We start from the raw sequence: 24978 nt of genomic DNA, 5'->3' as shown, positions 1-24978 counted from the left end.
ATGTGGTTACATGTGTTAGAGCAGGGTAAAAATTTGGACATAACAGCTTTACCAGGCTCCACTTTCAGAACTTTGGAGGCATGAGTAAGTGAATTAATTACTCAAAAGGTACAAGAAACAACAGATTTATCAGTCAGTACACTATGGTTCACAGCTGATTTAGGAAAAACAGAAGAGGAACTAGGTAAGCTCTGGGATGGACTTAATAAAACCAGAGATAAATTAAGTAAATGGAAATTTTATGAAAGCAATCGCCTTTCACCAGAACTATCGGAAGAATTAAATTTAGATGGAGAAGATTTAAGATTTATTTACACTCTCAACCTAGGAGGTGGTGCTAGTATTTCTTCTGGAGGGCATCATAAAACACTACTGACACAATGTCTCTCACATGGCCTGGTGTAGTATTATTTAGTTAATAAGAGTATACAAGGATTTTATTTACACTGGTATTAATTATAGTCACACTACTTATTTATTTATGTGTTATTTAAAAATACCAGGTGACAAGAAAAGTGGAACTCAGAATATTGGGAACAGATTAACAAACTATGCAAGGAAGAGATTGCACCAATAATAATCAAGACCCTCTTGAACGGAAAAGGAGGCCTCTACAATATCGACACTGTAAAGAAGAATATTACATAAAAACGAAGTGCTAGGCTAGACGAGCAACTGCTTGTCACATTCTGGGATTCTTATATACCCTACAGATATTGCCAGTATCTTCAGATTTCGTACAAATAGTAGCTCGAGTAGCATTTACTGGTCTCAAATAGATTACTAATTGGTATGAAGATCATTAGGCCACTTGCTGTACTTTATGTTTTCCATGTGCAGCAGATTACCACCTCAGAGTTGTGACAGGCTCCTTGGAAGAAGACATTCTTGACAGTGCTTAAAAAAGTCATGGAACAAAAGAAACATGATAGTAGGGTGTGTTCTAATCTGTAACTCTGTTCATTGCAAATGTTGTCAAAATGTGCTTATCAAGCAGACAGAATTATTTGAAGTCTTTCTTGCGTGTAAAAAGCATTACAATGTTTGTCGTTTACAAAAGAAGAAATTTCTCTCATTTAGTAGGGTGCACAGAAGCAGCCTGCTGTAGAGTTTCCAGCACTCAGCAAAAATGAAAAAGCAGTGATATGAAGCATACACGGTGTACCCAGATGTCAATTTGGGAAAGAGGGGGGGGGGGGGGGGGGGACAGCAGGAGGAGCGGGAGGGAGAGAGAGAGAGAGAGAGAGAGAGAGAGAGAGAGAGAGAGAGAGAGAGAGAGAGAGACAGAGGAGGAGGGGGACAGCAGGGGGAGCGGTATAGAGAGAGAGAGAGGGAGAGAGAGAGAGAGAGAGAGAGAGAATGGTAGCTTGTCAGACCATGACTTTTTTTATTTGTTTTCTTTTTTAAAGAACCAGTTTCTCTATTAACTCTTCTACAGTTGAATGATGCATCTCTACAACATTCTTGTTAGTACAAAACCCTGTTTGTACTGTATAATTTCTTCTGGGTCATATTCTTTTAAAAACATGTACTGAATAAGATTCTAGGTCAGGTTATACAGGACATGGTTCACAATATTGCAGCATGCATTCTTTGATTCCAAATGGCACACAGTTTTCTTTATTAATTCCTCATAGTTACCATCCTTGATAGCAGCTGCAGCCAACACCAGTTGGCCATTTTTATGTATTACACATACATGAACTGAGTGTACCAGCCAGGATTAGGGAGAAAATAAAAATGGGTTTAAAAAAATGAAAGAAAAGTAGTTGAAATTGGATTTTATTGCTTTCTTTTCAGATTGATGATTAAACATTTCAATATAAATTCCTATTATTACTCTATTGAAAACAATAACCCATTCTTACAACTACTTGATTAGTGCCTCTTTTCGTGCCCTGCCAGCAATGCACCTGAAAGAATCTTGTCCATCTGCCAGTTCATTTGGGCAAAATTAATAAAAAATTTAGGGCACAAAAGAACTGAGGAATTAGTGAAGATCTACAAATTTCTGCATGCTTCCAAAAAGTAGTTAATAGTACTTTACTCTCATGACAATTCTACATCAAGTTAGTTTCTTTTTGCTGGGAGTGTAAATGTTATTTTAGTTGCATTTTTTAAATTGCAAGAAAAGTTAAAACACAATATTAATAAAATAAATTCTTGTGACACTACATATTTGCCTTCAGTAAATATGATGGCTCTCTTTAGTTCGTGTAAGGGTAACTATGTATCATTTTGTATGTTAATTGAATTTTCATATTAGATATAGTTGGGTTTTATTGATTTTTTTTTACAATGGGTTTAAAAACGCAATCTTTTTGGGTAAGGTTAAATTACAACAACTCTGGTACCAGCAGCGCTACTTTGGCCTGAGTTCACAAAATTTTGAGAAGACCAATTCCGGAACAATACATGTCTAAAAGTCATAAAAACACCAAAACATCAGGAATCCAATGTATTTACTCAGAATATGAACAAGACAGTAATAGCAATTTATTCATTCTGATGTGAAAAAGAATTATTCCAGCTGTGTTTAGAGTTCTAACATTCTGAATTTTCATTTGTTTTATTGCTGCTTATTGCTTGAAGTTGAGTCGTACATAACTTACACTTGTATTTTTATGGACAGAAAAAAGGTTTCACTGATTTTTCTTTCTGTTTATTCATTAATATCACGTTTGAGCATAAAAATGTGTATGAAAAGTAATAACTGTGAGCAATTTTTTTTTCAGTCATAAGCAGGCAAGAGTAAAAAATTAAACTACAGTGCCTCTCAAGTTGAAAGGCTTCTCTTTTTAGATACAGAAAGATTATAAAGATTAAAGAACATACAGTTGAGATACAGACTCCAAAAACTACACAAATTTGGCACCCAAAACATTTACACGAAATTGGTAGGAGCATATAACTTGACAGAAAAGGCCCAAGGCTATCAAACAAAAAGCACAAGAAGACAGCACAGTCGTCGGCCAAATCTGTTGATTAAATTGTGAATTGTGACTGGTTGAAGATGGGCTCTCAAAGTCACACAATGAATTTTCTGTCATTTTTGTAGTCTTACTGCTCTTACAGTTTGCATTTAAAAATGTCAACGATAATATCTTCTAATTCAGCACAAAAAGTTGTTTAAGTGCACATAAGCAAGGGCTTGTAAAGTGAAAGTACCTTTCACAAAAGTTATCCAAAGTTCACACTTTGGCACGTGTGTAGGTGGTGCAAACTCGGGAACCCTATTCACGAGAGGCTGTAGAAATGAACCAAAGGAGATATGGAGCTGAATATTAGTACATATCCATTCAAGACATTGTGGAACCTTCTGATAAAATTTCATTACATTCACAAATGGTCCAGCAGTGTTTCCACTTTAGGAAGGAGAGTAGGTCTTTAACAAGCTCAGAATGACTGAATTTGTGAATATGGCAAAAGATAAGCCCCTTTGAAATGAGGCTTTTGGAGGAGAGGTTCACTACTATGTTACAGGACTGTTTAGGTGCTTGGTTCGGTAGGATGGTGGGCGGGAGCTTGTGAGAGTGTAGCATATGTAGTTCTGCAAGATGGGGTCAGGCATCTATTAACTGATGTAAAGGAGGTTTGACAGAGGTTTTTGTAGTGGTGCTGGATTGTGGTAGTCCAATATAAGTGTACAAAGTGAATAGACTTTACAGTTTTTAAGGTGGCACTGTGCATGCTGCTCTTGTTCCTGCAGTACGTGGGTTTCAAATTTGGCAATGTGATGTGGTAATTGGTACAGCAGAGTGGAAATATTTTACAGGCAGTGATGAGGTAGTGACAAAATGTTTAGGACTCAGTTATATATTGTGTAGGGCTGAGTTGGTGAGGGCTGTGGAATGACAGAATTATAACATAGAATTACTGTGGAAAGCTGTTTGGGAGCAATTCCACAAACTAAGCAGCAACACAGAAACAAGTTATGTGGGAGTGGGTTCGGTATAGGGGTAGGGAAACTTTTCTGTATTTACACAGATGGAAGGAACTAAAATCGATTGTGGAGAAAAAAAATAGTAACAGAGCATTAAAACATATGGGAATATTCTGAAAACTTGAAAAAGACAAAACCAGATTAAGTATAGCGAAGGAAGGATAAAGCTACATGAAGCACAGTAGTAAGACATCAAGATGTAAATAAGACCAATAAGAAAACTGGATGAGATTAAGATGAAGACAGGAATAGAAATAAATAATAATACAATAACAGTGTGAAATGCATGTTGGTATGTAGGTATGAGTGAAGCAGGCAGCAGTTGTAAATGGGTTGGGCATGGTCAGTATCTTGCCTTTTTGTTATGATGCACTGTAAAGCCTGTCACACAGCTTAAAAGGTAAGAAGACACAGTGCTGCCAATGTACTACCAATTCTCACGGGTCCATACTGTACCCTATAGCAAACAAAAAGTGAGATACCAACTGACCTGAATTAGGAGTTAACATAAGACTAATTTCAATTAAAATCAGTGGCTTAACAGAAAGGTTCATTTTCTTCTACCATAAAACAAAGAATGAAAATAGTCATCTACAAGCATCACGGCAGTAAAAATATTCCTCAGGATGGATGTATTTATGTGTGACATTATGTGGAATTCACAAACTGATTTAGTAACTGATTTGAAGTTTTATTTTTCCCAGAGCATTTTAATGCACTGGAGGCCACTGACGCCAATAATTTTTGGACTGGTTGCATACCAGTCTCTGCCCACCAGGTCTGTTGGGTGCTATGAAGGTCCCAACTGTTGCTGTGGCAGAACACTGACATTTCCTTGAAAGTGAAGGTTTCATTCTTATTTTTGCCCTCGCTAGTTTCAACACTATATGATTTTTAACAATTAAAATCTTAATTTCAATATAAGATTAATAAAAGCCAGTTGTCATGTCATTTCCTTTTTTCATTTATTATTAATACAACAACATACCAGTCATCGTACAGAACAATAAGTTAAGTCTTCATGAATTTCCTTCTTTTCCTTGTAGTACATTTACTAAATTTAGCATATGCTCCTCTATTTAATAGGTTTAATTTCACATTTTTGTAAGAAAAAATATCCTTCAGCTTGTCGTGCAGAATTGCTCACTGAACAGCTAGCTAATTAATGCATCAATACCCATTTGTGACACATCAGGAGGGTAACAAGTTGTGTACCTGGGATTCTATCTGCTTTTATAGTTTGCTTCTCAGTTGGTCTTACTAGGATGATTAAGGTGTGTGCATCCTGTATGTGGATGCACGAGGAGTTGGCTGTGGTCCGCGAACAGCTTGAGGCGCTTCTGGCTACAATCGGTCACCTTCAGACTGCTGCCTCAGGGTACAGTGGTAGTGGAGAATCTGGCGTGTTGTATGGGACACCTCAGGTGTCACTTGTTCTGCCCATGGGCTCTGCTAACCAGGCACCTCCTAGTGTACATGATGCAGTGGATTCACCCTCACCGCAGGGTGAGTATAGGGAGGTAATGCATTTGCATCAATCAAGGCGGAGAGCCAATGAGGAGAGCGGTCACTTGGCCTCACCCATTCGCCCTTTAAGTAAATATGTGGCTGCTGCTTCAGTAGGATATGGGCAGGCCCACAGGAGGAGGGGTTTACTAGTTATTGGAAACTCCAAAATTAGGTGCGTTGTGGAGCCCCTTAGACAGACACTGTTCAGGGCTGGAAAGAAAGACAATGTGCATTCGGTAGTGTCTCGGTGAGCCTCATCCAAGATGTGGAGGCAGCTCTGCCTGCAGCTATCGAGGATGCAGGGTGCAGTAGTCTGCAAGTTGTGGCTCACATTGGCACCAACGATTTCTGTCGCCATACTCAGTTCATACAGGTGGCCGGGGGAGGGGGGGGGGGGAGGAGGAGGAGGAGGAGGAGGAGGAAGAAGTGGTGGTGGTGAAGACTGCTAGCCTTGGTGTGGGGTGCAGGCAGAGCTCGCAATTTGCAGCATTGTTCCCAGGGGTGATTGGGTCCTTTGGTTTGGAGCCGAGTGGAGGGTCTCAACCAAAGGCTTCGTTGATTCTGTGATTGTCTTGACTGCAGATTTCTAGACTTGCATTATCTGGTGGGGATTTGGGGATTTGTAAGACTCCCTTTGTCAGGTCAGGGGGTGGTCTACATGAAGGAAGCAGCTGCTCAGGTAGCAGATTGCTTATGAAGTGCACATTAGGGTTTTTTTGACTAGACAGTAGTTTGAAGTACTCTGAAGAACACTCCCCAGTCAATATGCAGCAAAGGATGTAAGACCACTTTAGGTCTAAAGAAACTTCGAATGTCAAAATTTTATCAGTAAACCGTCAAAGAATTCATAACAAAATTTCTTGAATTTCCTGCCCTACAGGAAAGCTCTCATGCTCAAAGTATTCTTGAGACCAACAGCTCACTGCAACCTAAAGTGGACAGATCTGAGAGATTTAGAAAGTCAGGGAACATATGTCATAAAGACAGATTAGACTCCAAGGCAGGGGGAGTGTTCACTGCAGCTGACAAAAATATTACCTCTATTGAGGTTGAAGTGGAATGCGACAGTGAAGTTATCTGGTCCCGTATAACAGACGGATGTTTTTAGTAGCGACCCTATTCCACTGTGACAGTTCTTAAAACATCAAAGAAAGACCACAGTCAGTTGCGCATAAATTCCCAGACCATGCAATACTAGTTGGAGGTGACTTTCACCTATTGAGTATAGACTGGTATATCTATGGATTCATTGCTGAGGATATTGACAGACATGGCCAAAATAATTTTGAAAACATTTTCTGAAAACTCTTTTGAGCAGTTAGCTTGGTAGCCCATACGCAATGGAAATATCTTAGATCTTGTAGCTACAAACATGCCAGATCTTACTGACAATATCAGTATAGAAATGGGGATTAGCAATCATAACTAGCAATTAACCATGGTTATGAAAGATATTATATCAAGTAAGAAGGCTAGGAGAGTGTTTCTTGTAGATAAGAGTAGATAAGCAGTTGTTAGCATCTCACTTAGCCAGTGAATTAACGTCACTTAGTTCCAGTAAGATGCAAGTAGAGGAGTTACAGGTAAAGTTTAAACAGATTGTAAATCATGGTCTGGAGAGTTATGCACCTTGTAAGTGGATAAAGGATGGAAAAGCCTCTCCATGGTTTAATAATGAAATTTGGAAGATGCTGTGGAAGCAGAGGTTATTGCACCCTCAGTTCGAAAGAGACCACAAAAATGACAACAACAAAAGGTTAATAGAGATTCGTATGTTTGCGAAAAGATCTATGCGCAAAGCATACAACAACTACCACTGTGATACCTTAGCAAAAGATCTTGCAGAGAACCTGAGAAAATTCTGCTCCTATGTAAAATCCCTAAGTGCGTCTTACGCTTCTGCTCAGTCCCTTGTTGAACAGTCAGGTGTGGCAGTTGAAGACAGCAAAATGAAAGCTGAAGTTTTAAATTTCATATCCAAGAAATCATTCACGCAGCAAAATCATACAAATATACAGTCATATGACCATCGGACAGGCTCCTCGCGCAGAGAAACAACTGAAAGATTTAAAAGCAAATAAGGCACTAGGTCCGGCTGTACTCCCAATTTGGTTTTACATAGAATACTCCACAGCATTATCCCTTATTTAGCTTGCATTTATTGCGAATCTCTCGTCCAGCACAAAGTCCCAAGTGGCAGAAGGGTAAAGGAACACGCCTGCAAAATTACAGACAAATATCAGTAACTTCAGTTTGTTGCAGAGTCCTTGAACATATTCCCAGTCTGAATATAATAAATTTTCTTGAGACTGAGAAGATTACGTCCACAAATCAGCTTGAGAGAGCATTGGTCGTGTGAAACTCAGATCAACCTTTTCTCACATGATATACTGAGAACCACATATGAAGGGCAACAGGCAGAGTCCATAGATTTCTGGAACACATTTGACACGGTGCCCCACTGCAGGCTCTGAATGAAGGTACAATCATATGGAATAAGTTCACAGATATGTGAATCGCTCGAAGACTTCTTAAGTAATAGAACCCAGTATCAGGGACAATGGTATCATCAGGAGTGCTCCAGGTACGTGTGATAAGATCACTGTTGTTCTCTATATACAGATAAATGATTTAGAGGACAGGATAGGCAGCAATCTGGGGTTGTTTGCTGATGATGCTGTGGTGCATAGTACTGTACTAATTAAAAGTTATCAACTGAAAACTTCACTATTATACGAGATAGGAAATTTAGAATGAGCTGAGCGGAATAATCTGAAGCAGACACCACTCACCGGAAAGCACTCATTCCATTATCTGTGAGAAGATATTTTGATTCACTGGAAAATAATTCAATTAAAATATATACACACTTAAAATTTGGAACCAGGCACACTATTATTTTTTGCGTCATAATATCTGTTTACTTCTGAAGTTCCCCTGTGTATTATCATAGACATTATTTTTGTGGACTGAATGGCATCCTTTATTAATATGTAAAGTAATTAATTAAAAACTTAATCAAATTAACATAAGGCATATACATTTAAATATGACTGTCTAACTTTTAGCTGGCGTGTTCCTAACATGGATGAATAAAGTGGTTGCATGAATTTTTCTAATGTAATAATCCACAACATATTTCATAAACCCAATTTCGTTCTGAGTATACAGCCCATCCAAAGTGGTAAAACTTAACCTAGTCATTTTCAAATAATTACAAGATTCCGAATGCAGCAAAAATCTTTACACCACCCTTTATAAGACCAATCCTACCCAAAGTAGTCAGTCAGTGGCAATCTCTCACATGATTAACCTATCTGCATTCATATTATCAAAAGTCAGTCCACCCAACATCTTCATTAACATCTTTCTTTTCTTTTTCTACAGTCTTTGCAGTGACATGCATTACCTTTAACTTTTTGGAAACATTCAGTAGGCAGCATATGGGTTGTGTAATTGTGTTAACATTATGAAAGACAGTGTACATGGGTTACATTCCTGGAAACTGGATGTATCAAACTGTAAGCACCAGGAATACTGTGGTTAAGTTAATATGTCACTCTTCATCTGATGAAATGCTCTGTGTTTACATCAACACTGTCACACTACCGTTTCGGACTGTGGGTTATTTTTACCGGTAATAAACATTTATCAAAGATCTGAGAGCAGTCATCAATTTGACTTCAAGGAATAGATACTCAAGATCAATTATAGTATTTATTTTGGCATACATTACAGGACAACTTTCCGCAGAACTGGTGTTCACTAATAGTGCGATCTTCTGTCAATGAGAGAGCAAATGCAGAATACAAAGTTGCAGCTAAGCAATGTCCACGGATGGTTGTCACAGCAACTGGAAACTGTGTCACAAACAAAATTTAGTTTCTGTGTCATTATCAAAAAATAGGAAATGAAAGTCTTTAGCCATTTGTGAGTAGATGGCTTCAAGCAATTCTTTTTGTGCTACACAGTTCTGTTTCTTTTCTTTCTAATCAGATTTTTTCAAGATTCTAAATAATACATGATCACAATAGTATCTTTGTAGTATTTGCTTTCAATTCAGCACATTAAGGTCATAAAAGCATTTTTCTTTGTGGTAGCATACACACAGTGAGCAATATGTGGAAATGTAACATAAGAATGATAAGGACAGGAGATGAACAACTGACTTTTGCCTTTGTTGATCTATATTGTTAACTGTTCAGAAACTGTGCTCTGAGTTGTTGCTTCAGATCATGATACGTGTTTGTATTACATCTGAACATTCTATCATATAATTATCATTAATTATTTTGATAAAAACTTTAATTTTTTTATCACTTACCTGCAGCAGTAAAGGTTCACTATTCACTGTCAACATTTTTAGTTGTTGGTATTAATGTACGGGGACTATAAACAGAAAGCAGGAATGACATGACAGCTAGCTTATATTCATCTTACATTTAAAATAACATTTTAATTGTTATGTCTACCACAGTTTTGAAACTCGTAGAGGTGACAAAAAGAATGAAATCTTCAACTCTCAAGAAAATTATCAGTGTTACGCCCACCAACCAGTAGTCACTTTCCTGGCACCTGGCAGGGCCGATGGGTGAACACTGTCGCACAGCCGGTACGAGAATGGTTGGCCTCAGTGGCATCTAGTACTTCGTAATAAAGGGTGTAAAACAGGATCACACTAGTCCAGCCCGTCAACACAGAAACGCTGTTATTACTAGACCAAATGGTTAGTGGTTTTTGTTTTACTTAAATGTTTGACAGTTGGAAACAATAGGAAAAATTATATGGATCTTAGTGCAGCTAGAAAGACTACCTTAATACACAACTTATTTCTCATATAGACATAAAATCATGTTAATACTGAGAAACAAATATGCTTTCAGTTTTTGTCTTATCCTTGTCTGGGGATGCAATTTTCAGCTCCTTAGTGACTCACTGAACATCCCTCAGAAAAGTCTAATACATTCGAACTGTGGCATCTCAACTCTTGTTTGTATTATCTCCATTCACTAATACTACTTTGACATGCGTGTAGAAATGCAAGTGTCAGTTGTGAAAAGCTTAAAATGCTGTAGGAGGGACAAATAAAATTGCAGATCAGTTACTAAATCCATTTACAACTCCACATCATGTCATACAAAAATGTGCACATCAGGAGCAATGTTTTCACTGGCTGTGATTCTTGTGAATTGCTCTTTTCCTTCCTTGTTTTATGGTGTAGACATATAGTTGTAAACATATAGTACGTTGACAGTACTGTCTCTCCTTTCCTGTTATGCTGTGTGACACTTTACAGTTCAGCATATCAAAAGGCAAGGGATCTTGCAACTTATGCCACTGAATATGTGAGACTATATGTCTGCTGCAGGCAGGAGCAGGAAAATACAATGATGGTGAAGAGAAGTGGTGAGATTAGTTTGAAGATACAGAAATAAACATATCAGTCTTAGCATGCGGAGATGATAGTTGTGTGTGTGTGTGTGTGTGTGTGTGTGTGTGTGTGTGTGTGTGTGTGTGTGTGTGTGTGTGTGGGTGGTCACGCGCGTGTGTTCCCTGTCACATATCTCTTTTGTGTATCCGAAGGTGGACTCTTTCAAAAAATTTAATTTAGTATTACATAAACGTCAATCAAAAATAAATATAAAATTAGACTTTATTACAAATCATATGACACTGTTCCCTGATTACATTAACATTGCATTGGATTTCTCAAATTTAAAGAACTTTTCTATGAATTATATAACATAGAACGCGTTATTAATCATGTACAAACAAAACCAGAAGGACATAACTTGAACAAATCAGACAATATTCCAAATTTTTCTGCCTTAAAAATTAAGTAAGACAACAATATGATTATTACACAAAATTTTCTTCTTCTTACTTTCAAATAACGTGTTATTATCTCTTAGGAATCTTTATTACTTCCAAGCAAGTTAAAAGATTTCAGTGCTAGTTCTATTTCACACATTTCTGTACTACAGAAAAATTCATCAGATCATAATGTGGGTCTCATTTTCTTCTTATATTATGGTTGTGGAACATTTGATTGTGAGAAAGTTATGATTGAAGAGAGAGAATGTTTGGTTGTGGTCAATGTCCCCACTTTCTTAAAAAGGCTAAGACAGAAGATTTCTAGGGTGACGAGACACATGTAACTCTTTAATAATCTCATTTTGGGTGTAGACATTTTTCATTGCCCATTAACTGCCTTAGAAAACATTCACAAATCCACAAGTAAATGAAAATATTTCTTTCATATTAGGAATTATTCTGATGGCAAGTGTCTCAGAGCACATACTTTTAATTTTCTAAATTAGGAGCATGTGCAACTCCCAATTTTGCTACAAATGGTTCAAATGGCTCTGAGCACTATGGGACTTAACTTCTGTGGTCATCAGTCCCCTAGAACTTAGAACTACTTAAACCTAACTAACCTAAAGACATCACACACGTCCATGCCCGAGGCAGGATTCGAACCGGCGACCGCAGCAGTCCCGCGGTTCCGGACTGCGCGCCTAGAACCACTAGACCACCGCGGCCGGCCAATTTTGCTACAATCAACACAACACGTCACTATTATCCACCTATACTATACAGCTTGATAATGGCATCCCCTTGGGGATAATATTCTGGAGGAGAAATGCTTTTCCTTTTGGATTTCCCAGTTGGTGAATACTGAGGAGGAGGTCACCAGAAAAACATTTCAATTTTGTAATGGAGGGAAGTTCAAGAGGAGGGAGCAGGGGTAACATTATAAAGGGAGAACAATTTTTGACAACAGCACGCAGAGCCAAATGGGTGCAGATTGCAGCAGTTATATGAAAACAAAAAGATCTGTACAGAAAAGACAAACAAGAAGAGGTGCACCAAATAAGTCTTGGCCTTCAAAGTAACCACTGTTAGCTACAACACACTTCTGACATCAGTTGTAAAGCTGTTGGAAACTGCCAACAAATTTTCTTGTGCAATCGCTCAAAGCACTGTGGTCACACACCGTTGCATATCTGTGGCACAGCAGGTGATGAGGCCTGGTGCTGCCAATAAGATCCTGAGACCGAGTGACAGTCCGTGGCACAATGTTTGTTGTCTTCCCCACCTCCCAAAAAGAGTCTTCTGTCAAAATCCAAGATTAAAGGATGTTGATTGCTTTTTTCAAAAGCAAAGTCTTGATCTATCGTGAATTTCTATCTGAGGGAGGTGAGGGAAATGTCTGTCGCTCAGTCTCAGAATCGTACTGGTAGCACCCGGTCTCACCTCCTGTAATGATGCGATAAATCCAACAACGCATGACCACGTTACTTAAAACTATTCCACAAGAAGTGTTTATGAACAGTTTTCAATAGCTTTACAATTAGTGTCACAAATGTGTTGTAGCTAATGGTGATTACTTTGTAACTCTCATTTTCTTTATTTTCTGAGACCATTCATCGAACTTTTTGGATGTACCTTGTATATTTCGGAGTATAATAGCACACTGTAATGCATAATGGTGATAGGTTTTCATTATCATGTTCTTGTGTTTAAAAAGATGGTTTATGCCACCTTACCTTATGTAAACTGCCTTTCAAAAGAGGTGCCCTGTCTTTCATTTTCTTGTACTTCTCAACAAATCCTTCAATCTGCCACTAGAACAAAACAAGAAAGAAAATTGTTGTGAACAAAACCACAGGAATTTGCCCAAGTATTCTATCTGTAGTAAAATTTACTTGAGGAAGCTGCTTGGTCCAAAACTACTTGTAACCACCTGTCAAAAGCCCAAATAGCCATCTTTCACAGTGAGGACATGCATGGAGAGTGTCAGTGAGGTTCCAGAAGGTACCAACAGGGATGTGGACCCACTCCAGATCCACTATCGTGGCCAAGTGTGCTATGTTTCACAGCCGAGGGCCAAAGATTCGTGGCAAAAACAGTATCAAAAAAAAAGTTGTCACCGCATATTCTCAACTGGGTTTTGAATTCAGCCTTAGGGTAGAGGAGGGGGCAGGGAGCGGGTAGGGGGAGGCAGGGGAGCATGAGCACAGTGAACTCCCTCTGGTGCTCGTGGTACCACACACTTACACTACGAAGTGTGTGACATACTCCATTGTTCTGCTGGTAGACGCTATCTTGCCAAGGGAAAATAAATTGCACGTATGAGTGGATGTGGTCCCCAAGGATTGATGCTTACTTGTGTTGAACCACTGTGCTTTCCAGAATGATGAAATTACCCGGGGGAGACCACAAAATTATTCGCAACACCATAAACCCCCTCCACCGGCCTGAACCCTTCAACAATTGTTGCAGTGCCATACATGCCAAAACCCGTCTGTCTGATGGAGCATAAAACACAATTCATTTGAAAAGGCCATCTTTTGCCACTCAGTGGCATGCAAATTCTTGCCTTTCTCGATGATGGACAGCAGCCAGAATACATGCATGAACCAAACCATTGTTGCAGAGGCCCATATGAATCAACATTTGTTGAACGGTCATTGAGGAGACACGGTTGGTAGCCCCTTGGTTCATCTGGCCGGTCAGTTGCTCAACAGTTGCATATTCATTCACCCACACATATCTTTGCACCACAGTTGCCTGCATGCCGGTTTTGGATGGCACTAATTCGCCATGCACTGTATACTTTCACCACGGTGGCACGTAAACAGTTTACAATCTTAGCATTTTTGGAAATGCTTCTACACTTGGCCCAAAAACCAATGATGTCCAATAAATAGCTCTGTTTCAGCATTATGACAACATCTGCACTCTTTTCTGCATCACCCCTTGACCCACTTTATATATACTCCAATGCTAATGGTGGCATCTGCCGTCTGAAAGCGGTTACTGCATGTTGATATAAAACATAGGCAGTGCTCACATTAATGTGACTGAACTGTGTATAAAATTACAAAGAGACAGATGGGGTGGGCAGTACTTACCTTTAGAAGGTGGAATTTCAAGTACTGCTGATGGACACTTGTAAGTGTATGGGGTGGGAAAAAAAAAATTTGAATTCATTAGTTTCCTGATGTCTGAGGGACCTCTTCCAATCCTCCCCAAGCTATCAATCTTTCCTCCTTGGGGAACATCAAAGTTATGAGATATCTCCCTTCCTCATTCCCCCTCATTTTGTGTGTGACAATCAGCAGCACTGGCAATTTCACCTCCTAAATATAAGAAGTGGTCGGCCATAGTGTATCACTGGAATTATATATTTTTCTGCTAGCAAAAATTACACCCCATACAGAATTGCAGTCAAATAACATTAGATATAATTTTTATTTACCAAGCAGCTGTAGATACAGGCATACACAGTGAAGTATAACAGCGCCATTTTTCGGGTTCTTTTCAATGAAGAAAGTACAGAAGCAGGAATAGAAACTGAAATTAAATAGAAAGAATGAAAGGAAAAACAAGTGCTCTTTCTGAGTTGTTCACCTCCTCCTTGCTCCAGGAACTCTTGAGAACTTTTTCTATTTAATCTCAGTATGCATTGTTTCATCCAACCTGTCTTCTCTTTTCAAATAAGGAAAATCCAGGATGGAATATAACAATATTATGGAAATAAAAGTCACCACTCGCCGTATGGTAGAGATGCTGAGTCACAGATAGGCACAACAGAAAGACTGTCACAAATAAGAAGCTTCCAGCCAGTAAGGCCTTACTGGCCAAACCTTCTTGTTTGTGACAGGCTTTTAGTTGTGCCTATCTATGACTTAGCATCTCTGCTTTATAGTGAGTGGTAACGTTCCTTTTCATAATATTGCTACTTTCTTCTCTTTTGGCAGATTAATATAACTCCAGTTTCAAAAAAAACTTATGTTTTCCTTGACTAGGTTTTCCTCGTCTGTGTTAATGTCTTCCTTGATGCTTGGTAAGCAGTTTCTATCAATATTTGATATAACACTTATATGTTTGCCAACATAGGAGATTTCAAAATACAGGGGGTACATAAAGTCTAGGAACAGTTTTAATTATTTATTGCACAGAAACCAAACACTGTACAGATATCACACATATGTCATTTCGAAGATAAACACTGAAAGTTTTTTTTCCCCTATATTTAGAACCAAGTATGGTAAGAAGCCAACAACAAGAAAGGCCATGTACCACTGGCACAACAAATTCCTTATAACAGGTAGCTTGTGCCTGACAAAGAGAAGCGGACATCCTAGTGAGTGTGCAGTGAATGTGGAGCACTTACGAGAGATATTCATAAGGAGTCCTAGGAAATCGGCGCATCGTGCATCCTTTGAACTGGAAATTACTCCAATGACAGTGTGGAAAGTCCTGTTACAGAAGCTGTCTATGAAACCATTAAAATTGGAGCTAGTGCAGAACCTCAATGGCAACAACAAAGACAAGCATTCTGAGATTTATTCACAGTTGTAACAAGTGAATGGGGTGGGTATGGCATTGTTGAACACTTCATTTTTAGCAACCAAGTAACTTTTCACAGTACTGTGAAAGTGAACAGGCACAACTGTCGAATCTACGGTATGAAGCATCCACACAAATGCACTGAATTTGAGCGTATTCCCCAAACACAGGTGCCAATGCTAAGGAAAAGGTAATGTGGGTTAGAGGGCAGAAGGAAGAAGTAGTAAACCAGTTCATTCAGAAACTTGGATATATTAAGTGGGACTGTATATATAACTGTCAAGTGGGAATAAATAAAAATGAAACTGCTTTTAAGAGCTTCATTAAAAATTATTTAGATTTGTGGTATTCTTGTTCTCCTCTTATAAAAATCAAACTTAAAAGCCAACCTATAAAGAAAAACATGTAGTGGTACACAGATAAACTTACAAATATGAGGGAAAGTATGTTATCATTGTACCACATGTATAAAAAATCTCATAAAGATGGAATGTAGCAGAAAGATGATTTGTACAAAGCATATCTTGAATGTAAGAGAACCTACAGAACTAAGCTTAGAATGGCAAAAAGAACAGCATACAAAAGATACATTGAAGGGGCTCCTAATAAGTGCAAAGCTGCATGGAATACTGTTGCACAAGAGCATTGCAGGAATGATGAACATCGCATAGCTCTTGACCCGGATAAAGTTAATCATTTTTTCATGGACTCTGTAAGTTATATTAGGAACAAAATTGAAACAACAACCACCAATGCAAGTGATCTACTTAAGCAACAACAACCTGCAAACAATACATTTACATGGAGGACAATCGCACCCACTTGGATTACAAAGGTAGTGGCAAAGTTCTCAAACTCCCAAGAGCATGGACTGCTCTTGGTTGTCCAATTACATAATTAAAAAAACAGTGCATATAATTAGTGAACCCTTGGCCTTTCTGTTTAATAGGTGTCGAAAGTTTGGAGTCTATCCTACAACTCTAAAAATATCAAAAGTTATCCCAGTGTATAAAAAAGGGGACAAACATGATCTCAAAAATTACCAACCAGTTTCAATAGTTCCCATTTTCTTGAAAATACTTGAATCTCTTATTTATAACCAACTGAACCACTACTTTGAGTTGCATAACTTACTCTCTAATAGTCAATTTGGCTTCCGCAAGGGAAAAAATACCACCACTGCTGTTCTTTCAATTGTGAATGAAGTAATAACAACCTTTGAGAATAAAAATAAAGCCTCACTTCTTTTATGTGATTTAAGTAAGGCATTAGACTGGATTTCTCATGATATCTTAATTGCTAAACTCAAATTCTATGGCATACAAGATTCTGCATTGGCAGTAATTGAATCATACCTAAAAATTGGAAGCAGTTTGCCTATGTCAGAAACAGAGACTCACAGTTGCTAGAAGTTAAGACAGGAGTCCTACTAGGTTCTGTCCTTAGACCCTTCTTTTTTATAACTGCAGTCAATGATTTACCTCATTGTATCCCCACTTTTGTTATTTGGTTATGCTGATGCCACAATTTTGTTTGCTCAGCACAAGAACATATCAGTTCTGCAAGATGACATGGAAGCAGCACTAAATTGGTTCTCACCCAATACACTGCTTTGCAATCCTTATAAAAACCAACAGATTACACTGGGATTGTCAAAAGAGGTATAGGTGAAAGCAGTTAAAATTCTAGGAATTCATGTAGACTTTAAGTTAATGTGGGAAACACACATCAACCACACCTGCTCAAAATTGTCTCGAGTTACGTATTTAATGTGGAAACTGAGGAGCCTGGTGACAAAAGAATATTTATGAGTTATTTATTTTGGACTCTTTCAGTCACAGATAGAATATGGACTGCTGATATGGGGACTCTCTCTTCACATCACTGAACTTCTAAAAATTCAGAAGAAAGTGATAAGGCCAATGAGCAATTCTGGTAGATCAGAGCACTGCTGACCACTGTTCATTCAGCTGAAAATATTAACCGTTATTAATTTTTATATATACGCCTCAGAATTGTATGCAAAAAATAATATAGCAGATTTTGAAATGAGGGAAAACATGCACCACCATAATACCAGAGGCAAAACAAAATTAGACATACCTAGGCACAGGCTGACAAGAACAGCAAATTCCCATCTAATCAATAGTCTAAGAATATTTAATAAACTTCCATTTTCTTCTCGGTCGGATCACATAAGTTGGTTCAAGAGCAAGCTACTAAATTGGTTACTAATCAATCCTTTTTACAATGTAACAGAATTTATGAATATAAAATCAATCAACATTAATTTTTAAGGATTTCATTATGTGGTGTCACTGAAAGTATTTATCTTATGTTATGGTGTATGTTATCATCTATGGGCGCTATTTGCAAAGCTCATTTAGCTTTAAGGTACTATTCACGGAAAATGTTATATGATATCCATTTAAATTGCCTATTCCACCTCAGGTGGTCAATGGTGAACAAAGAATCTGAAACTGTACTGCAAAGGTAAATGTTTTTTGTGTCTTGTCACGTCAAAAATTGTATGGGCCATTCTTCTTCACCAAGAGCACTGTCACTGGAAATTCCTACTTGTACATGTTGCAGCAATGGCTGATGCCTCAAATGAGATTGGACTCTCTGTTCATCTTTCAGCAGGATGGGGCTCCACCCCATTTTCATCGTGAAGTTCCTGGGTACCTGAAAACGGCGCAGTCACACCGATGGCTCGGCCATGCTACCGAAGGGGAAATCTGTTTCATGAAATGGCCCTCCCAGTCACCAGATCTCACTCTGTGTGACTCTTTTGTGTATGTACTGCCTCTACCATATGATGTGGCAGAGCTCCGGGAGTGAATACGGGAAGTGACTGCCACAGTCAACGATGCCATGCTGGGATGGGTAAGGCAAGAATTCGATTACCGTATTGTCATCTACCTGATCACTCATGGTTCGCATATCAAATGTTTATAGAAAAAAATAAACTTTCAAAAAGTTTCTCTTCGAAACGCAGTATGTAAGGCATCTGTACAATGTTTAAATAAATAATTGAAAGTGTTCCTTGATTTTATGTACACGCTGTACTTGAACATACACTGTATGGCAGCACATTCAAGATAAGAGAATCAGGTGTAAACAATGGTTTACAACTGCGAAGAACACAATCTCAAAGAAATAAGTATTATGTCGTGGAAATTATGTCTGTCTGTCTAACAAACAGTAAGCAGAGACAGGAAAAATCCATTTTATTTTACGGTCAATTTCAGAGTTATTTTTGCCTATTTGTTGCTGTTTTCTGCCAACTCTAGTATTACTTTCTGCCAATTTTGATGGCATTTTTCAGGAGTTTGGTATCACTTTCCAATAGCTTATTTTTGAAGTATCAAATGGCTTATATCACTGTTCCAGCACTATGAAAACGAAAATATACCTCTTAACTACATTACATATGGCATCACAGAAGAAAAAGGAAATCATTTATATGAAACCCATTAAATGTAATCAATTAAAGAAACCATACACTGTCAAAAGGTTTTCAAATTAAAGTACTATTATAGCTTCAATGGTTTCTTTGAAACCTTTTACCACCAATTGATCAGTACTTCACAACAATGCAAAAATAGCAGCGTAAAGTGTAAATTTTTAACATGGGCAAGGAGAAGGCCACAAATGCAGTTAACCAATTCAGCTCATATTTGGCAGCCTGCTTCTATACAACATAAAATGAAGATCAGTTTTGAGAACACCATCCCTACAGTTCATGATGTGAATTTGATTCAAAACTGACCAGATCGATATACAATTGAAAATGGAACACTTTTAATCATCATAGGTGGTGTCCAGAAGCAAACTTTTTTCCAAGGGATTTGCAAAAGAAACTATTACAACTGCCACTTATGTACCCGTAAAGTAAATGCTATTCAATGAAAGTACTGCTGATGCAACAATCAAGGCATCTGGCTGGGGAGCAGAGAACCTGTGTTCAATTCTGAAATGCAGTCTGCTGGATTTTTTGTCATCTTTCTTTTCCTTATTGAAATTAGTAACAAAAGGAGGGTTAATATGGCAGTTATTAAGGAATAATAACAAGTAGGTAAATAAATTTCTCAAACAACTTGGATTGGTGAAAAATTAAAATTCAAAGCCTCATATGAAAACAAATGTCACGAGGGACCACAGACAACTTAATATGCTATGCTAGTTTACAATGAGCCGTGGTACAGAACTTTATTTGGAGGTTTCAAAACTGCAATGTACATCTGGAAATCCAGCAGGAATTTCACAACTATCCACATTCCACAACAATTCATAGCATAATTCATGATCAATTTTCAGCACCAATTTTTTAGGTGATGTTGCATGCGTGGTATGCATTAGAATTACACTGGAGATCCAAAGAAACTGGTACACCTGCCTAATATCATGTAGGGGCCCACAAGCACGCAGAAGTGCTGCAACATGGCATGGCATGGACTTGACTGATGTCTGAAATAGTGCTAGAGGGAACTGACACCATGAATCCTGCAGGGCTGTCCACAAATCAGTAAGAACACAAGGGTGTGGAGACATCATCTGAACAGCACATTGCAAGGCATCCCAGATACACTCAATAATGTTCATGTCTGGTGAGTTTGGTGACCAGTGAAGTGTTTAAACTCAGAAGAGTGTTTCTGGAGCCACTCTGTAGAAATTCTGGATATGTGGGGTGTCACATTGTCCTGCTGGAATTGCCCAAGTTCTTCAGAATGCACAATGGCCATGAATGGATACAGGTAATCTAGAAAGGATGGTTACTTAAGAGTTACCTATCAGAGTCGTATATAGACATATCATGGGTCCTGTATCAGTCCAACTGCACACATCCCACACCATTACAGAGCCCCACCAGCTTGAACAAGTCCACTGCTGACAAGCAGTGTCCATGGACTCATGAGGCCAGTTCCATACCCATACACATCTATACACTTGATACAATTTGAAATGAGACTCATCCGACCAGGCAACATGTTTCCAGTCATCAACAGTCAAATGTCGGTGTTGACGGATCCAGACGAGGCATAAAGCTTTGTGTCATGCAGTCATCAAGGGTACACGAGTGGGCCTCAGCTCCAAAAGTCCATATTGATGATGTATCATTGAATGATTTGCATGCTGATACTTGTTGATAGCCCAGTACTGAAATGTATGGCAATCTGAGGAAAGGTTGCACTTCTGTCACATTGAACAATTCTCTTCAGTCGTCATTGGTCATTTTCTTGCAGAATCTTTTTCCAGCCACAGCGATGTCAGAGATCTGATGTTTTACCAGATTCCTGATATTCAAGGTACACTTGTGGAATGGTCAAATGGAAAAACCTTGCTTCATCACTACCTCACAGATACTGTGTCCCATCGCTCATGCACCGACTATAGCAACACGTTCCAACTCGTTTAAATCTTGATAATCTGCCATTGCAGCAGCAGTAACCTAGCTAACAACTGTGGCAGACACTTGTTATCTTATACAGGCATTGATGACCGCAGTGCCATATTCTGTCTGTTTACATCTCTCTGTATTTTAATACACATTCCTATACCAGTTTCCTTGGCACTTCAGTGTAATTCCCAAAAACGAAATATTTTTAAATGTAACCCAAGTCAGTTTTCTGCCAAATCTTCAGAATGAATGATCTAGTTGTGCGAAAGCTGCTTTCATTATATGTTCTTCGTGTCACAAGCATATTTGCTTCAAATGTTTATATGACAAGTACCACCCGTGTAGATGTTCAAAGGTAAGTGAAGGCATGTAACAGTGAGTGAAAGAGCCTTTGTAGGGCAACCAGGATTAAAATTATAATTCTTTCTAATCCAAGTCATTAAAGAAATTTATTTCCCTACCTTGTTATTATTTTTCACTGATTACCTTTTCACTTTCCTATTCCTACTAGATTCAATACAGCAAAAATACTAATGAAAAAACTGCAGAATGCATTTGGAAATTAAACATATGTTCTCTTCTCCTCCCTTGATCACTACGTCAGTGGCAGTTCTTTTGAACAGTGTTTACCATAGGCATACTCAGTGTCTTTCTTCGATTCTACGAAATGGGAATATGCTGAGCAGCACCCCCCCACATGATGAAAACACCCAATTTTCAATTACCTATTGATTTTGTCAAATTTGAATCAATCAATTAGGAGTGGTTTCCTCAAATATAAGGATGGGGGAGCTTTTTGAGCCAAAATATCTCAGTCCTCTGTTTTAGGTTTATACAAGCACCCTGCCAAATATGACTCAAATTGGTTGGCCATTCCACGACCTTCCCCTTGTGAGGACCAAATGTCTTCAGCACAACACCAGACAACTGACAATGTCGACATATCCTGCTTGCATGGGAAGTTGCTTCCCATCAAATTATAAAGGTATTGCTACCCCTTCAGAATATTTCACAGCTGAGACCTGCCATCCTATGCACACATAAACTATTTGCTGTGTCAGCATGAACATAATTCATCATCATCACACTAGAAATAAGAGCCCAGGACTGTGAATAAGACTAAATATACAGATCTGTCACCATAAGAGTTGTTAGCCTAATATGAAGGTGCAACATAGTGCCTTCTCGGTTTTCTTCACCTCGCCCTGAAGCATTCGTTCCATTCATATTTAACAAAAGCTGGCTGGTTTTAGCATCAAAAATTTGTATTTCTCATAATAATGAAGCAGTCTTCAACTGTAACTTGGAATATAGGTACTGTTTCATCCACTGACATCAGAGTTCTCAGTATTTTTGCGTAACAAACTGTACCAACAATGAGACAGTTTGGTGAGATCTGTAAAGTGGAGCATCAGTTAAATAGGAATTTTTTGCAGGACACAAACACAACATGAAATATAGCACATAGCACTTTAGCTAGCACGTAAATCAAATCTGCACCCAATTGGTCAGGTTCTCGGCACCGTACACAGCAGCGAACAGAGGGTGTCATGCTAACTGAAAGTACGAAGATTGCCTGGAAAATAATGTACCACATATTTTCTCAATCAGCAAAAATTGTATGAATGTGACAGTTAAGATATACATTATTTGAAGTTTCCAAATCGCACACACAAATATCCCATTTATTCTGACAGGTATCATACCTATAGCAATGTTTTGAAATGGTGGCTCTATATGATGTAAGCTACAAGCAGCGTGTCGTCATTGAACTTCTCACAGCAAAGAATAGAACCTTCGAGAATATTCCCAATTGTTTGCACCCTGTTTATGGAGCATCTGCAATAGACAGAAGTTCTGTTAGTCACTGGGCAAAGAGAGTGAGGCCATTACGAGACATTGGTTCGGCAGAGCTCCAAGATTTGCTTCATTCAGGAAGCCCATTTGTGGCTTTCAAACTTGACCAGGCACAGCTTGCTGATGTGCTCATTCACAAAGACCAATGCAGAACAACTTGGCACTTGGCAATGACGCTGTCACTCAGGAAGGAAAGTGTGGATGCAATTGTCCATAGTCTTAATTACTCAGAAGTTTGTGCACAATGGGTTACGCACTATCTCATGAGGAAACTAAATCTTCTCACTCTTTGATGTGATGCCAAGACACAGTACCAATATTTCTGAAGCAGATGTGAACACATTAACCAAACCCAAAAGGGGCTTCCAATGATTTTGTCACCATAATAACCCAGGTGATTGACTGATTCTATATGATAACGCTCGGCCTCACACAAGTTTGAGGACTTCAGAACCATCATTAAACAGGGTTGGACAGTATCATCTCATCCATCCTACAGCCCTGACCTAGCGCACCTCCAACTTCCATTTGCTCGTCCCAATAAAGCATCACATTTGTAGATGACAAAGATCTGATTCTTACAGTGGCTTCAATACCAGAACAAGGAGTGGCACTGACAGGGTACACACACCCTTGTGTCTCGATGGAGGAAGACCATAGAAAAGGGCAGCAATTGTGTGGAAGTATAGGGAATGTAGAATAAACAACATTCTTTCTTTTGTATATTTATCGTTGTGTTCAATGAACAATTACTGAAGGAAAACAAATGTAGTGCCTCACTTTTTGGGTAACGCTCACATTTATTTTAATAGTTATTCAATATTATTTTTACTACTTTGTGAATGAAGCTTGTGGTCAAAGCACGAATTGTTGGTAGTGAAATTTAACAGTGAAAAAGAGAGGGATGGCTGTACTGAGCTGAGAAGACACATTACATTTCAATGATCTGTCACCCTGATGCTACTCATAAACATTTACCTCAAGTCAGTTACCTTCTTGTAGTTTCTCCATGTTAACAAATTTGCTATGCACTGCCACCACGTCTTGTCATGTGACTTTGTTTCCATCTGCAGAGGATTGAGGGCTGTAAGACAGCTCTCTAGTCTTCAAGCCACAAAATAACATAACTGCCTTTTAAACAACTCTTTTGTATTTTGTTACTCTTATGTGACATTCATATACATTGAGTAAACAGATCTCATTAACGAGAACAACATTTTCAAATTGAATCTCACAACACCACAGAAGAGAGTGACATTGCTCCTTAGCCTTGTTAAGCTTATTCTGGGTGTTGATATTGCAGACAGTGCCTCTTCCTCTCTGCCTTACAAAACACTGCCAAGCCACAACCCCAATAAGTAAATAACCCCTTCGTAGCAGGAGAAGATGTTCCATATCTGTCACACTTTGATGATGTACTAAGCCGACAATTCTTTCATCATTTCTGCAAATATTACACAGTGGGGAGTACTTTATATATTAACTAGCTAAATAATATTTTTAAATGAACATCTTTATCTCATCATGAGGAAGAGATTTGACATGTTTTTATGGACAAATAACATGTCTTGCTGAAGTAGGCTGGGATCTATGTTATGTTAAAAGATACCAGATGCCATGTTAATTTACATGTTTACAAAACTTAAGCATCACATTCAGTGTTTTTCATATTTATACTTTTGTAATTTGAAAATATATAAAACTTCCTGGCAGATTAAAACTGTGTGCCTGACTGAGACTCGAACTCGGGACCTTTGCCTTTCGCAGGCAAGTGCTCTACCATCTGAGCTACCGAAGCACGAGATACTGGCAGAAGTAAAGTTATGAGTACTGGGCGTGAGTCATCCTTCGGTAGCTCAGATGGTAGAGCACTTGCCCGCGAAAGGCAAAGATCCCGATTTTGAGTCTC

Source organism: Schistocerca piceifrons, chromosome X (assembly GCF_021461385.2).
Source record: "Schistocerca piceifrons isolate TAMUIC-IGC-003096 chromosome X, iqSchPice1.1, whole genome shotgun sequence".
Taxonomy (NCBI): domain Eukaryota; kingdom Metazoa; phylum Arthropoda; class Insecta; order Orthoptera; family Acrididae; genus Schistocerca; species Schistocerca piceifrons.
The sequence above is the reverse complement of the archived record's forward strand: the minus strand, read 5'-3'. Positions refer to the sequence as shown.